This window comes from Urocitellus parryii, chromosome 6 (genome assembly GCF_045843805.1).
Source record: "Urocitellus parryii isolate mUroPar1 chromosome 6, mUroPar1.hap1, whole genome shotgun sequence".
NCBI lineage: Eukaryota > Metazoa > Chordata > Mammalia > Rodentia > Sciuridae > Urocitellus > Urocitellus parryii.
Genome location: NC_135536.1, coordinates 169,508,331 through 169,525,525, shown reverse-complemented (window position 1 = coordinate 169,525,525; position 17,195 = coordinate 169,508,331). Strand labels below are relative to the sequence as shown.

Sequence of the window (17,195 nt, the reverse complement as noted above, 5' to 3'; positions counted from 1 at the left end):
CCTCTGAGCACAGGTTTCTGTGATGGCCACACGTCCTGTTTACTGGGTCGTCTCCAAGTCACAGGCCAATCTGAGACTCACCTCTGACCTCACATCCCTTTCCTGAAGGGAACCCCAGCACTTCTTCCTTTTATGGTGCCACAGGCTGAGACTCGGAGCTTCGTGTGCAGAGATCTTGGGGTTTCCTTTGCTTGCTACCTGGAGTCAGGGCCGGAAACCTGACGGGGTTGCCCCTTACCCCCACCCCCGGAGACAGGCAGGTCCCTTGGATGTGAGGAGCAGTGAGGAGGGAAGAGAGGGATGGCTCTGACCTACTCTGGGCCCTCCCCAGGGGCAGCCATGGTGGGAGCATCTTATCTCCCCTCCTCTAACCTCATTAACACACCAACAGCGTGTGGGGGGAAACTCACCCTCACACATCAGATCTGGAGGCCATCCTAGGGCCAGGAGAGATGGGTCATCTGGGGGTTTCCAGAACATTTCCAGGAGGTTGAGGGGAAGTCTTTCACAACATCATATTCGGGCCCTCCTCTGCCTGCCCTGTGAAAAGCTAACAAAGCCTACAGGAAAATCAGCCTCCTAAAAAACAGAGCTTCTCCAACATGGCCCTCAAAGGCTGTTTTTCTAGAATCTTCTTTATACTTCCCTAACGGTCTGGAATTCCAAAGACAGTTGTCCACTGGACAGACGAAAAAGCACAGCCAGGTAAAGAAACATCCCGAGAGCCCTCTCAGACCCACACACTCCTCCCGACACACTGGAGGCCTGGCAGGCCCACAGGGAGCTCACTTAAGGAACTTCAAGCCCTTGTCACAGAACAAGGCATACTGGAGGGAAGCCACTTGACCCATGTCGTGACCCCTGAATAGAGCCATGAGACCTGGCTTCCCAGTCCTGGGTCCCACAGCTGCTTGTCCTTCTGTCAACTCTTCTGTATTTCTGTAACCTGAAATACAGACAGAGCTCACCAGCTACTACCCCACTGCCCTAAAGTCCACACACAGCAGAACAATCCCCCCCCCCCCAGATGTCCATGTGATCAAAAAGATCCTACACAGAGATTTAGGAAAAGGGCACAATTATCTGAAACTACTGCTCATATCTCCAGAGTACTTGGGGCCTCCTAGACCCCAGCAGCCAAAGTCCTCCCTGAACCCCAGGCTACACCATGGACAAAGCTTTCAACAGCCATTCTGGTGGCTGCCATGATGGGTATGTGGCACATCCAGGTCACTCACAGGGTTTAGAACACACAGAAGATGCTTGACATAGAAAACTTGAGACTCCCTCAATCTTGAAGAAAGCTGGTCTCAACAAGTCCACTTCTACTTGGTTGGATCTCACTGCAGGAGCGCTGCGGCATCAAAGGAAGGAAGGACCAGCAGGGCCCAGTGGCCCTGGCTGAAATCGAACCATCTGAGGCCAAATATGACAACTCACACTCTCTCCCTCACGCCACCTACTTCAGGGTTTTTATCCATTTCTATTACACAAGTAAAATAATTCATTTTATTTTAAAAATATAAACAAACAGGAGCTGGGGTTGTGGCTCGGTAGTAGAGTGCTTGCTTAGCATGTGTGAGGCACTGGGTTCAATTTTGAGCACCACATATAAATAAATGAATAAATTCTTTAAAAAAAATAGACAAACAGATTAATATCCATGAAAGAAAAAATATTGTGTGATTCTACTTATATGGAGTGCCTACAATAGGCTAATTCAAAAAGATAATAAGTAGAACAGAGGTTACCAGAAATTGGGGAGAAGATGGAGTAAAGGTACAGAGAGCTTCTGCTTGAGATAATGGGAAAGTTCTAGAAATGGATAGTGGGGATGGTCACGCAAGATTATGAATGTACTTAATGCCACTGAATTGTATACTTAATAGAAAAAAAGGGTAAATTTTATGATATATACATACATATGCATATTTCCACAATAATGATAACATGTGAAAAAAAAGATGGAAATAAAAATCTCCCCAAATTCACCAGGCATGGTGGCCGTGTGACTATAATCCCCACGGCCTGGGAGGTTGAGGCAGGAGGATCGCAAGTTCAAAGCCAGCCTCAACAATTTAGCAAGGAACTTAGCAACTCAGCAAGACCCTGTCTCTAAATTAGATGTGGATGTGGCTCAGTGGTTAAGCACCCCTGAGTTCAATCCCCAGTAAAAAAAAAAAAATCTCCCCAGAGTCCAACACCAAAAGATAATCACTGCTAACACTCTTCCATGGATCCTTCTAGACACACATGTAAACAGATTATTTATTGTACCAAAATAAAACAAGACTAGGCGTGGTGGCACACGTCCGTAATCCCAGCACTAGGAAGCCCGAGGCAGGATGATTCGACTTTTTTTTTTTCTGGCACTGGGGATTGAACCCAGGGTTGCTTTACCACTGAGCCATATCCCCAGTCTTTTTTATTTTTGATTTTGAAATAGTTTCCCTAAGTAGCTTACAGACTCAGTAAGTTGCTAAAGTTGACCTTGAATTTATGATCCTCCTGTCTCCGCCTCCTGAGTGGTTGAGATTACAGGCATGCACCAACCCCAGATGATCCTTTGAGTTCAGGGGTTCAAGATCAGCCTGAGCAACATAATGAGACCCTCATCTTAAAACATTACAAAACAACAAAAATAGTGCAATGTTTGGTGACCTGCTTCTTGGAAATATGTCTTATTGGGCTGGGGATGTGGCTCAAGCGGTAGCGCGCTCGCCTGGCATGCGTGCGACCCGGGTTCGATCCTCAGCACCACATACCAACAAAGATGTTGTGTCCGCCGAGAACTAAAAAAAAAAATAAATATTAAAAAATTCTCTCTCTCTCTCTCCTCTCTCACTCTCTCTTTAAAAAAAAAAAAAAAAAAAAAAGAAATATGTCTTATTTTCCCATATTTATACATATATAACTCTATGCTTTATTTTTGAAACTACACTGGTTTCCCAACATATTGATATACCATAAACTCCACTTTTTATTGCTATTATCATTGTTGTTGTAATTATCATTATTATAAATATGCTACAAGGGCTGGAGTTGTGGCTCAGTGGCAGAGCGCTTGCCTCACATATGTGAGACACTGGGTTCAATCCTTAGCACCACATAAAAGTGAATAAATTTTTTTAAAAAGTATTGTGTCCACCTACAACTAAAAAAAAAAAACAATTAAAATAATAAATAAATGTTGCAAGGGACATCCCCACACACTTGTCCAATTATATACTTCGGATAAGAATTCCTGCTGGTGGAATTGCTGAATCAGGGATTCCCTTGAGAGGGTTTTCAACAGAGCATTAAGAGAAAAACCATATCAGAGATGTTGAATTCTGTCTTATAAAAGTTTCTCTCTCCCCATGAACTTTTCTTGGATTTCATTAAATTGTACAATGCTTCAGAAAGTTAGGGGCTGTCCTTCCCAAAGGAAACCAGCTCCTTCCTAATCCCCTTCCTCAGCCTTCTCTGGAGACATATATTTACTTCCCATGCCATAAAATAAAACTGGTATACAAAGAAGGCAGAATTACACAGTTAATAACTACTGAATTACTTCTTCGACAGGAAAAACATCTAAGATTGCCCAATACTGGGTCCCCAATCAATGGTGGACACCACAAGCATGAACAAGTGAATTTTTTTTTTGAGTTGGGCTCAGTGGCCCACACTTGTAATCCCAGCAAATTGGAAGGCTGAGGTAGGAGGATTGCAAGGTGAAGACCAGCCTCAGCAACTTAGATTCTATCTCAAAATAAAAAAGAAAATGGGCTAGAGACATAGCATAGTGGTAGAATGCCTCTGGATTCAATCCCCTGTATAGGAAGAAAAAAAAGAAAGAAAGAAAAGAATTTTTGTTGTTGAAATATTGTTCTTATGGACAGAAGTACAATCCAATGAGCTTTCTAAAGAGATAAAGGGCTAGAAAGGATGTGTGAATCATCTGTCGTTTTCCTTGGAGATGGAAAACTAAGGCCCAGAAAGACTCAGGATCAATATCTCAATAATCACTAAATGAACCCCAGAACTGGCTCACACAGTGTTCAACTAGTTCAGAGCAGGGCTTAATTATAGTCCAAATATCAGATATTGAGTACAACTCTTTCATTTTGTTTTTTTTTTTTTTTTTTCTGCAGTACTAGCATGAAACCCAGGGACCTCATGCGTGCTAGGCAGGAGTTTTACCACTGAGCTACATCCCCAGCCCTTTTTATTTTATTTTGAGAGAGTGTCTCCCTAAATTGCCAAAGCTGACCCTGAACTTGTGATCCTCCTGCCTCAGTCTCCTGAAGGGCTCTTCCAGGCATGTACTACCACACCTAGACAACTAGTACAATTCTTTTTTTGTTGTTGTTGTTTGTTTGTTTTTCCTTGTGGTACCAGGGATTGAACTCAGAGGCACTTAATTACTGAGCCAAATCCCCATCCCCCTCCTTTTTAAAAAAACTTTTAAAAAAATTTAGTTGTAGATGGACACAACCTTTATTTTATTTATTTATGTGGTGCTGAGGATTGAACCCAGTGCCTCACACATGCAAGGCAAGCACTCTACCACTGAGCCACAACCCCAGTCCCCCAGCCTTTTTTTTTTTTTTTTTTTTTTTTTGTATTTTATTTGGAGACAGGGTCTCACTGAGTTGCTTAGGGCCTCGCTAAGTTGCTGAGGCTGGCTTTGATCTCCCAATCCTCCTGCCACTGGGATTACAGGTGTGCACCACCATGCCCTGCTAAATCTTATTCTCCTGTGTTTAAAGTTGGAAATTGGATCCCTGGGATGGTCACACCATGTTGGTAGCTTGAAATCAGCCATGATGTTTTTTTTTCTTTCTTTCTTTTCTTTTCTTTTCTTTTTCTTTTTTTTTTTTTTTTGTACTAGGGATTGAAACTAGAGGCATTTTATCACTGAGCTACATCCTCAGACCTCTTTTCTTTTTTAGTTTGGGACCAGATCTCACTAGGTTGGTTAGGGTCTTGATAAATTGCTGAGGCTAGCTTCCAATTTGCAATCCTCCTGCCTCAGCCTCACAAATCATTGGGATTACAGGCATGCACCACCACTACCCAGTTCATGGTGGGAATATTTGCACCGTAGAAATTGACCAACAGAATAAAGCAGCCTTCCTCTACCTGACCCTTTTGAGAGCCAGGTGTTAAACATTTACTGTTACAATCTAGCTATGAAAACACTGAGCAGGTGACCTCAGATTGCTGTCTTCAAAGCATTATAACTTTCCATGTTGCACCATGCTGTACGCTCTCAAATCCATCATAGCCCATTTCTTATTAATCAATGAACCAGCAAATATTTTCCTGAATGATTGCTCTGTGCCGTCCCTGCCTATAGTTCATTTGATTTTTATAATATCACTGTGATACAGTTACTATAATTTCCATCTTACAATGGAGGGAACTGAGAGTTATAAATGAGTTTTTAACTACAGACTATTGCCCATCTTAGGTTGGTTTCCCCAGAAGTAGAAATTGATACAAAGATTCAAGTGCAAGTGCAAAGTGGGTAGAGAAGTGAGCCAGGAAGCGGAAGATAGCCAATGAAGGGAACAAGTTACCACTAAGAGCAATTCAGTCCTTCTAGGAAACTTTAGAGATAGCATAGACCATGTCCCAAAGTAACCCCAGGAGGTGAGGAAGCTGGAGTGTTTAAACACCTTCTCCCCTCAGTCATTGGTTGAGGCCTAGGGAACATAAGCAGGACACTGACAGTGTCTATTACATTACCCCAGATCTTGCAGTTAGAAAATGTTAGAATGCAAGTCAAGTTCCAAATTCAATTTTCATTCGCACTTAGAGAAATGAGCAGTTACCAAACACAACTGAGTGCCGGCTCATGTAAAACACCACGTTGATGAAATGAACCTACTTAACCAAGTTATTTTGGGTTGCTATATCCAAAGAAAACACAAGGCATCTTTTTATCAATTTTCATCAACAGAAAAGGGGGAAAAAAAGGTCCTTGTAAGTCACTGCCTTCTCCCTGGAATTAGCCAAATGCCCTTCCAGTTCTCCTTCTTCTGTGAGAGATTTCCCTCTGATTCAGCCACAGATGCCTTGGGCAGAAGTTCCAGAGCCTCAAACTATCATCCCAAATGACTGATTACAGGTCTCAGAGTCTGCCATCCCAGGGATGATGGAAAATGACCCACTGGCAGCTCAGCCAGTTGAGTCTAAGGATGTCCTTGTTTATTACGCCTCCTGCCCCATCCACTAAACCCCAAGGCCACATCCTCCATGGGAACCCACAAGCAGGCCAAATAAATGAAACCAACAATCACAGGTCTGTGGGAGTTTACCCCATCTTAAGGACTTTAAAAAAAAATTCTTCTGGAAGGAAGGGAGGTGTTTAAACAGACAATGTCTCACTGGCATAAATAAATGGACAATATTGTAAAAAGTGATAGGAGGGGTGGGAGGTGGTAGGAGGAACTGCTACTCTAGCTTTATAAACTCAGCTGAAGCAGCTCTTTGCATCCATGACTTGAAGACCGAGACTGGACAGCTTGTTCCATTTCAAGCACACTGCTGAGATCTGCCCAGTTTTTCACTAGGGGAGAGAAGGAGGCTGGGTCAAGCCCTGGAATTGTTCTTTGTATCCTCAGTCTACCTCCCAGCCTCTCTTTAGGGACTGTCTGGGTAACCTGGCCCTGCCTCCACACCCCCAACCTCGGGGCAGTGAAGACATTTCCTGACAAGTATCCCAGCAAAGCCTGAGAGCCATAATCTGGCCCAGGTTCTTTTGTACTTTGATGACAGGTCCCTTTCTGGCAAGCCTCACAGTCCAGCTCTTTGAGGCAGCAGAGGTGCCAAGACGCTCGGCTCTGGGCACCTCTCCAGCCAACTTTCTCAGCCATTCCTAAGCGGCTCACACACTGAACTGCAGACAAGAAGCCTGTCTCTGTGACACCAGGAAATAGATCAGGAAATAAAAGCTAAACCAGTAGGACATGTACCAGATGGCCCAAGGCATCTGAGAATGAGGAAGAGAGGTAAGAGATGAAAAATAATCATCTACCATACCCCACGCTGGCTGCAGTGTCATACAAACTGGGAAACAGACCTGAACCTCCTAAGAGAAGCCACCCAGAGACGCAGAGAGATGGACTGTGGAGCCCCAGGAGCAGAGGAAGCCTCAGGAAGGTAGGAATGATGCTGGCTGGACCAACACACTCACAGGGACAGCACATGCTCTAGCTCACCTGGCCAGCTGCACAGAATGCGCCCCTACCTTCCCTGGGGAGGAAGCTTCAGTGGGGGACTTCAGATCCTCTGACCTCCTCTCAGCCTGGATCCTTGAAATTGCCCCTCATCATTCTAATGGGATTTCAACAGCTTAGAAAGTACTGAAGTGCTTGGGATAGGTCTAGGCTATACCCCAAGTTTTATCCTGTGTCTCCCCAATACATCACTTTGTTGTCCAATTTGTTAAAAAAAAAAAAAAAGGAGTAGGTCTTGCCTTCCAGGCCCCCCAGCACAGGAGATCCCAAACTGTACCAGTCCAACACCCCCAGGTGCCCAGGCAGGCTACATGCTCTGCCTCCATCTTCTCCCAGGGCAAAAACTACCCATCTGTCCAAAACCCCACCTCTGCAAGTTCAGACACCATTCCATGCCCTCTTCCAGAGGGAGATTCCAGATGTCAGCCTGCCCTGTCCAAAGGAGAAAATAGAGCCCACATTCATGGCCCTAAGGCCAGGGAGGCTCTCTGATCCTAAACAGGCACCTCTTAAGAGGACAAGACCTCAGTTCCCAGGATACAAGTTAAAAACAAAACAAAAACAAACAACAACAGCAAAACTGTTCTTAAACCCAATATATGTTTGCCTTGAGAGGTTTCTTTAACCCTCAGACAACCTTCAGATAAAGTACCCAGTAAGTAAATGTGGGTTGAAAAGTAAGATGGGTCAACCTCAGATCCCCATCCACAGGCTCCTTAAAGAAGAACTTGGACTCCCACCTGTTTAAATAGAATTGTGGTCACCAATTCTTTCCTCCAATTGTGTCAGAACTAACTGGCAGGAATAAAATTTGCTCAGAGACAAATCGCTATTTGTGGTTCCATTCCTTCACACATTCATTCATCACACGGAAGGTACTTACTATAACCCTGGCCCGCTGCAGACTAGGACTCTGCTCTCCGGAGGAATGCCTTCTAGGCCCCTGGGTTCCAGATACCTGAGAATAAAGTGTATGCAGCCCTAAGAAACCTGGCTCTCAGCTTCTTAGTTATGGAGGTACAGAGGTGCTAATGGACAGTGCAGAGGCCACACATCATCCAGAAAAACAGAACTTTTGGTCTCCCTTTCAGGCCACCTCCACTCTCCGCTGTCCCCAGGGCTCTCTGGCTTAGAGCTGAGTGCACTATGAAATGCAGAAGTTGCCTAGGCCGCCCAAAGCACCTGCTCAGAAAGGACTCAAAGCTGGGTCCCCAGTGACCTCAGGCACTAGCTACCCAGGCGGCCGGGAGACCGCAAAGAGGAAGTACACCGAGGACCACAGGCCTCCGAGCTCCCAGCAGCAGTTCGCAAGGCAGAGAGAGCCATGTGCGCGCCGAGTCCCTGCGCTGGGAACCGGGATTAGCCTTTGGGGAACTTGTCCAGCTTCCAGGAAGGAACCGGAGAATTGGGGTCGGACACTCCCCAGGGCTGCTGGGCCTGCCCAGCTCTGCACCTGCTACCAGGCTCAACTTCACCAGGGAGTCCCAGAGACCCTGAATCTGGGTTGGGGGCACTTTCCTGCCACCACCCTTGGCGCGGAGAGAAGGATGGACCCCCCCCCCAAGGGTTAAAGGGGAGGAACTCAGAGCCACAACTTTCTTGGGGCGGAAGGCGGGTGGGCTGGGGCTGGGCGCCTACCAGGCCCTCGGGGCAGTTCTCACGCCTGGGCTCCCCCGATGGCTGGGGGAGAAGGAAAGAGACTGGGGGCAGGAGAAGACTGAGGGGCTGACCGGGACGGGACAGGGGGCACGGAGGAAAAACTTTGGGCGAGGTGGGGCGACGCGGGAAGGGGACCGCCCGGTGCCCCACACCTTGCGCCCAGCATCGGGCGCCCGTGCCTAGCTCCCAGCGCCCGGTGCCAGGTGCCTTGCCTGCGTCCCGGGCCAGCTGCATCCCGCGCGCGCCGCTGGGACCGAGGAGTTGCAAAGTGGGGGCGCCGCTGCCGGGGGCGGGGATGCTCCAGCCGCGCCTCTGCCAGCGACCGGCGGCCCAGCTCAGTCGGGCCGGGCGGCGGCGGAGGTGGCAGCGCTCTGGGGGGTCGGCCGCCCCGCCCTCCTTGCTCCCCTCCGCCCCTCCGCGCCCTCCTTCCCGTCCCTCTGCCTTTATCTGCCCTACCGGGTCTGACCGTCCTCTCTCCTCCTCTTTCTCTGGCTCTCCATCACTCCCCCACCCTCTTCGCTCGCCTTTCTTCCTTCGCTCCTCTCCCGCCCTCCCTTCCCCTCTCTCCCCTCCAGAGGGCGGAGCTTCTCCCCTCCCTCTTAGACAATGCTGTGACTGCTCGTCCCCTTCCCCGCCCGCCAAGTCGGGGCTCGGGCTGCCAGGGCTTCTTCCGGGCTGGGGGAGGTGAGAAGGGGGTAAGTGTGCGGGGTGGGAAGATGAGCTCGCTACTCTCACCCCATCGCCGCTGCCGTCTCCAAGTGGGATGGAGACTTGGCTCCGGCTCCTCGGCTCGCCTGGCGCGGTGACAGCCACTCCCAGGGAGTAGTCACCCTGCTCTACCGAGCCCACCTAGAGCGACCGGATTCCCCACGCAGGAGATGTGCCCTTTTACTTGGTTTGGTTTTTATCAACATCATCCCAGCTTATTCCCCCAAAGGGTTGAGTTGGGCAGAGGCTAAACACGCCCTGTCGACTTGGCGGGCTGGCAGACGTGACAGCAATGTGAAGGAGGACAAGTTTCTTTGTCCATCTTTCACCTCCCCCTCTTCTCCATCCCTGGACCTCCGGGCACTTCCAGGGTCCAGGAGGAGGTCCTCAAACACCCCAGCTACGGGTTCTCTATCCTCCTTTCAGATTTCTCCCCCCACCCCCACCCCGCATACATACCTCCACCCCGCAGAAAGGTCCCAGCCAAAGGGGAAGGGAGCATAACGATTAATGGTGGCCAGTTCCCCAATTTACAGCCCGATCAGCTCATCCTGCTTGGAAGCCAAACATTCCTTATTGAATTCATTGTTTGGATCTTGGAATGTGTCTCCCTTAGAAACAATGTTATAAATGGTGATCTGCTTCCCAGGCCAGCCACAAAAGTCTGTTGAACCCAAAATGCAGTTGCAGGGCCTTAAGGAGAACTGTCAGCTACCCTGAACAAGAAGGCCACTGATTAGCTTTTTCTATTGAAAATAAATAAATAAATATGCTTTTTTTTTCTCCTTGAGCTAGAAAACATAAACCTTTCCCATTAATGTTCCCTCTTTGAAGCCACTATTCTGTTAAGCTTCTTTCTTTTGCAGGTAACAGGAGGACCCTCAGGGAATGTATTCTGAGGACGTGGGAGTTTCTCAGGTCAGAAACTGTTGGGAGAACTCAGTAAGAGGAGATGCAGAGCTGGAAGGCTTCCAGTAACCCTGGATAAACCTTCTCCAAGGGGTTTTTTCTTCTCTTCTAGAGTGATCTTTTCTGCTCTGCAGACACATGACCAAAAGTAGTCATGACTTCTATAACTAGGGCTTGGTGCAGGGCTACTCAAGAAAGCAGCCACATGCTGCTAGAATCCCTTAGTCTCCCTGGAAAGTAGCTCACAGGCTTACCTTGAATCAGGTGACCATCCTATGACCCATCCCCTGAGCCACGTGTAGGCTCCCTTGTCCCATGTCCCATCAAGTACATTGACCCTATAATTTGTTTAAAACCAAACCCATTTCTCTCTAATTATATTCTCCATCATGGTAAATACATTGATTGATTGATTGATTGATTGAAGACACTATTCATCAGTTTCCCTTAGAAGCCACAAGAGAAAAAGGAAAAGTCTGTCTACCTTCAAGAAAAGATAGGGACAATACATCTGAGATAAAGATATTTTGAAAATATTGCATTAATATTGCATTAAAGTCCACCCTTGAGGGCTGGGGATGTGGCTTAGTAGAAAAACACTTACCTAGCATGTGTGATGCTCTGGGTTCCATTCTCAGTACTAGAAAAAAAAAAAAAAAACAACCATGTTTTCTTATAGGTTTCCACCCTCATACCCAAAATGGTATAGGGAAGCAGCAGGTGAGCCTTCCAGAAGGAATTCTTCAATAAAAATAAAGAAAAGTGCTGGGGATGTAGCTCAGTGATAGAGCATTTACCTACCATGCATGAGGTGCTGGGTTTGATCTCCAAAAACGCCAAAAAACACAACAATGAAAGCACACTGGAGCCACAGATGTGATTTTAAACTTACTTTCTTTCTTTCTTTTCTTTTCTTTTTTTTTTTTTTTTTGGTACTAGGGATTGAACTCAGGGCCACTTAACCACTGAGCCACATCCCCAGCCCTATTTTGTATTTTATTTAGAGAGAGAGGGTCTCACTGAGTTGCTTGGGCATCGCTAAATTGCTGAGGCTGACTTTGAACTCTCAGTCCTGCTCCTGGATTACTGGGATGTCACTGCATCCAGCTTGATTTTAAACTTTCTAATAATCACATTAAAAATGGTAAAAAGAAACAGGTGAAATTAATTTTAATAATACTTTTTATTTAACCCAGTATACCCAAAGTATTGTCGTTTCAACATGTAATCTATGTTTTATTATTCATGAGATATTTTACATTCTATTTTCATACTTGAGCAGAAATTAAGTATATATTTATACTTCTACACACCTCAATTCAGATTTAAATTTTCATTAAAAATATTCAAATTGCAGTTATATAAAACTAGTTGTAGATTCATATAACCAAGTTGTTCCAAACATACTTAAATGGTCCCCAGCAATTGAATTGAGTATCAGTGTATAAATTTTATTTTTATTTTTATTTTTTTAAAGAGAGTGAGAGAAGGGAGAGAGAGAGAGAGAGAATTTTTTAATATTTATTTTTTAGTTCTCAGCGGACACAACATCTTTGGTGGTATGTGGTGCTGAGGATCGAACCCGGGTCGCACGCATGCCAGGCGAGCGAGCTACCGCTTGAGCCACATCCCTAGCCCCAAATTTTAATTTTAGATATGAATAAATAAGCTTAGAAGTCAGTTCCCAGGGGCACTGGACATATTCCAAGTACTCAATAGCCACATGTGACAAGTGGCTTCCACAGGGACAGCACAGGCCCAGAGAGTAAGAATTCACTGACACATCTACAAAAGAAGATCCAGTCAGTCATAGAGAAATAAGGAAGTCTAAGCAAATCTGTTCCTGGGACCCCACCATACCTGGATATGCCAGGCACACAGCAAGGTGGGCTGGCTGGAGATTTGTTTGCTACGGAGGTTAAATAATAATAATAATAATAATGATAATAATAATAATAATATCCCTCTTGGAAGGTCACCTCACTCTGAGGGAAGTAGAAAACAAGTTTGGCCCAGTAAAGCCATGAAAGAGAGTTGAAGTGGCCCCAAACTAGACCCATAGAAGGGGACTCCTGGGAAGACCAAAGGGGTTCTGAGTTTCAAAGGACTGTTTTGTGCTCCTCAGGGATACTGAGAGGCTCAAGTAGCCATCTTTGGGGATCACCCTGTGAGAAACACTGAAGGGACTAACATGCCACCATTCAGCTTCTCTGTTTCAAGGGCTTGGTAGGTCAACAAGAATACCCAGAAAGGGGTAGAATGATTGCCCAAATGGTCACAATTACTCCCCTCCCGGCCTGCATTCTCTTTGCAATGAGACTTTGCAGTTCCTCCAGTTTCTCCACCTGGAATGTGGGCTGACACTGTGACTTGCCAATAGAACATAGCAGATACTGTATTGTGCCTTTCCAAAGCCTGGGCATCAAGCAAGAAGCCCTATAGTCTTCTACTCTCTATTGGAACTTTGTATCTACCATGTTCACAAACCTTGGGCTGGCCCACTGGAAGATGGGAGACCACACAGTCCAAGGCCAAGTCAGCTGAGTTGTTCCAGCCAAAACCCTAGGTGTGAGAGAGTCCAACCAAAATCAGTAATTCCCTCTCCAGCTGCCTGGGTTTGATTGTGTCCCCGCAAAGTTCACTCTTTGGAAGCTTAATTCCTCCCTGTGGCAGTGCTGTGTGGGGGTGGTCAGGTCATGGGAGCTGAGCCCTCATGAATGGATTCAGGCCTTTCTCTGATGACTTAGTTCTTGCTCTCAAAGGACCTAATTAGTTGCCTTGAGAGTGGCTTGTTATAAAACAAGTTTATCCCTTGTGTTCTGTCTCTTTGTCTCTTTTGAATGCACCTGCTTGCCCTACCATTCTTTACCACAAGTTGAAGCAGCACATGATCGTCACCAGATGTGGCCAATCAATCTCGAACTTCGCAGCATCCAGAATCGTAAGGCAAAAGAAACTTCTTCTCTCTCTCTCTCTCTCTCTCTCTCTCTCTCTCTCTCTCTCTCTCTCTCCAAATTACCTAATCTCAGGTATTCTGTTATAGCAAACAGAAAATGGAGTAAGACACTAACCCAGAACTGACCACAGACAGCTGAGAGAGCCCATCTGGGTTCAGTCCAAATACCCAATAAAAGCACAACTAAACAGGTTGCCATTGTAAGCTACTAGAATTTGGGGCGGCTTGTTTTATAGCAATGGCTAACTGCTAAAGAACTTAACAGGTCCTGTGGTCATGGCTGATGTGACTGGGGTATCAAATGGACCAAGCCTGGAGGCCCTGGATTTGTTCATGAGCTTGTGAGGTACCTCTGGGAACTCCCCTGTCCTGCCTGCCTGGGTCCCTGAACCATCCAAAGCAGCAGAGAGGTGTTTTCAAATGGCTTAAGTGTGAATGAGCTGGTGACATTTAGATTTATAGCTGTTAATATGACTCCACTTTATTTTCTCAAGCTGGAGAGACCCAGGGAAATTTGAGTAACAAAGATGTTTGTCAGTAACCTCTACAAGTTTTTCTTTCATGGGAAAGAACTATCTTAATTAAAAGAGTCCACTTTATCTACCATGAAGAAATTTCCATGGTATCTAAAATATTTATATGGGACAGTGTCTGGATCCATCCTTGGAGATGGCAAGGGTATACTTAAATCTTTTGTAAAGCCCCAGACAGAAAACTTACCAGATGTTCCCTCCTGCAGTTAAAACACAAACAAAGGGTGATAAGAAGGAAAAAGGAAAGCAAAGAATCCAAAGCATATGATCTAGACTTACTCTTGCCACCAAATATGTCTCTTTTCACAAAAAGTATTTGCTAGTGAGCCTCAAGGCCAAACTCTCTCTCTCTCTCAGAAGCCATCCTGCTAAACAAATTGCTTATGAATAGTCTGGTAACTGAACTGTTTCAAATTAGATGGAATACTTCATAGAATTTTCCTAGGAATCTATTCAAGTTTCCTTTACCCCAGGGTTACATTCCACCAAAGATCCTTTCCCATTTTTGGAAGGAAATATCAGTTTCTTGGTGTGAATCCATACGTACCATCATAATAAATATTGAGTGTCCACTTAAAAAGAACCATAAAGCCCCAAACAGTATTAGGTAGCATCTTGTCCAGAAATATATTTGGTGGGTTCAACGATTGGAACTTAAGAGAAATCAAGTCACCATAGCATTTGGTTGCAAGAAACAGAAGCCATTTGAACGAGCTTAAGTAAAGAGAGATTCATTTTAAAGAACTAAGGTTCTCTGGCAGGGCCCACAGGAAGGAAGTGAGCCAGGTCCAAGGTGGGTCATGACTGCAACCTGGAGAGTCTTCTCTCCCCTTCTCTTTCCTTGTTGCTCCCTGATTCTTGTATTACCTTCTCTTTCCTGCTCCAAGTTATGCCCCGATGGCGGCCTTCCTTGACATGCACTACAACGTCTACATTGTTGAAGCAGCTGTCATCAACTCACTTGACCTCTGGTGCCATCAGCAGTAGCCAGGAAGGAAGTGGGGACCAGGATGTGGTATGGGTCCATGTTCTCAGAAGGTGAGGGGCAGGCAGCTCCTATGGCCTGTTCATCTCTCCCTTGTTGGTGCTTATACCCAGGTTTGTGGCCAGGCTTGAGGGCTCCTCTCCACCTGCCTCTGGCCCTGAGCATCCCTAAGTGATCCTAGATGGGGGAGGGGGTCTCTGATTCACACCTTTTTGGGGGGTGTGGGGATACCAGGGATTGAATTCAGGGGCACTCAACCACTGAACCCTTTTTTGTATTTTATTTAGAGACAGAGTCTCACTGAGTCGCCTAGAGCCTCAGTAAGTTGCTGAAGCTGGCTTTGAACTCGTGATCCTCCTATCTCAGCCTCCCAAGCCTCTGGGACTACAGGCGTGCTGATTCATGCCTTTTCTTTCTCCACATATTTTCCCAAGTATTTTCCTTCTCCTGAGATGTTCTTACCTCCTCTCCCTGCTGACAAAGCTAAGGGTGGTCTTTCCTGGGCCATGGTAACTTTTTCAGTGCCCTCTGCTCTTCAGCCTCTCAATTTAAACATATAATCTAATTAAAAAAAATCATCAAACATACCACCCAATACATCCCCTGAGTTCCTTGGTTCAACTAGAACTGTTCCCCAAACCCTCATTTTGGAGCTGCTCCTCAGGCCGACTCATCTTCCAAAACTTGGCCCAAGTGCCACCTCTCCTGGGGACCAGGCCCATTTGGGACCTGGCCCCCTCCCTGACCAGCCTTTCCTCACTCACCACCCCCCCAACCACCACTTCCTCAGCCTTCTCACCATCTCCAAATGCAGCACAGTGAGCACTTCCTCCAATCTACCAGCCAAGAACCAGGATGGGGATTTATTTACCAGTTCATCTCCTTCTCACCTGCCGCCCTGAGAACAGTGAACACAGAAGAAATTCATCTAGCCGTTGTGTTGGGTACTCACAGTGTGGCAGAGGAGAGTATAACATAGGTTATACAGGATATGTATAACTGCCATTCAAATCTCATCCCAGTACAAGCATTAACTCATTCATCCTCATCCACCTAAGAGGTGGCATGATTATTATTCTCACTTTAGACACAAGGAAACTGAAGCACAGAGTAGTTAGATAACTTGCCCAGGATCATAGCCAGAAGGGACCAGAGCTGGGATGTGAATCCCTGAATCCATCTCTAGTCTCTCTCCCAACTTCTGTGCTTTCTGCCCCCGCCCTGTGCAGCCAGGTTCAGTAGAGGTATGATACCCAGACTGCTAGCCTCAACCAACACGTCAAACCATTCGGGCAACCTGGGGCTGGAGGTTGGCATAAGTCCTAGGGTGAGGGAGAGAGAGTCAGGGTTATTACTTCCTTGCAATTTTCCCAGGGTTGGGCATAGGAAGCAGCAGAAACCTCACTACAGAGCCCCTGGGGTGACAGTTCAATGTCCACCAAGCTGTGAGGCCAGCACAAGTTGGCCTTAGTGTACGACCCTCACTCCCATTTCTTCCCCTCTACTCACCCCCCTTTTTTTCTTTGATTATGATGTGGAAGGCTCCGTCATTCACCAATTCATTCAGCAAACATTTAACAGGCATCTGCCATGACAGAACTGTCTCCCCACTCAGAAGGCAAAGCCCTGTTCATCATTATAGTGCGATGAGAGAAGTGAATATGTATCACCCTAGTGAAATAATATATCGACGTGTTCACAGATCTCCCCACATACACACACACACACACACACACACACACACACACACACACATCTGAGTTGTTGAGCTTTCCTCTGAGCCAGAGAGAGACTACTTGCCAACACTCGAGAAAGGCTTTGTCTTCACTGGATAAAAATTGTGACCAATAATTTTCTCCTGAATTCAATAACATAATGAAAGCAAAAAAAATAATAAAAATAATAAATAAAAAGTTAAGTACACAAGAAAAGATAAATACACAAGGAAAATAATACAATGGAAACAAAGGACAACTATAACTGCTGCCGGGGCTCAGGAAAAAAGTAAGACAGAAAAATAAACCATCACTGAAGTGAAAAGACCCAATAAAGGAGAAAACACTGAAGAAAATTTAGAGAGGACCATGGGAGGTCCTTCGGAAAAAATGAACACAGCAACATGGAGAATAACAAGAATTCTAAAAGGCGGAAGATGAAATAATAAGTGTGGGAAATCTAACATGTATAATTGGCATTCAAATGTATAAATTAAGAAAAAT

The 17,195-nt window shown here is 45.9% G+C and overlaps 1 protein-coding gene across 1 annotated transcript in view; it reads right to left on the bottom strand.

Moving 5' to 3' along the window:
• Positions 1–9,388, bottom strand: part of Rassf2 (Ras association domain family member 2) — a 44,790-nt gene extending 35,402 nt beyond the window's left edge. The window contains exons 1-2 of the mRNA XM_077799698.1: positions 9,342–9,388; positions 8,110–8,184 (exon numbers count right to left, since the gene is read on the bottom strand). The gene's annotated coding sequence lies outside the window, so the exon portion shown is untranslated. The remainder of the gene's footprint in view (positions 1–8,109; positions 8,185–9,341) is intronic.
• Positions 9,389–17,195: the final 7,807 nt, after the last annotated feature.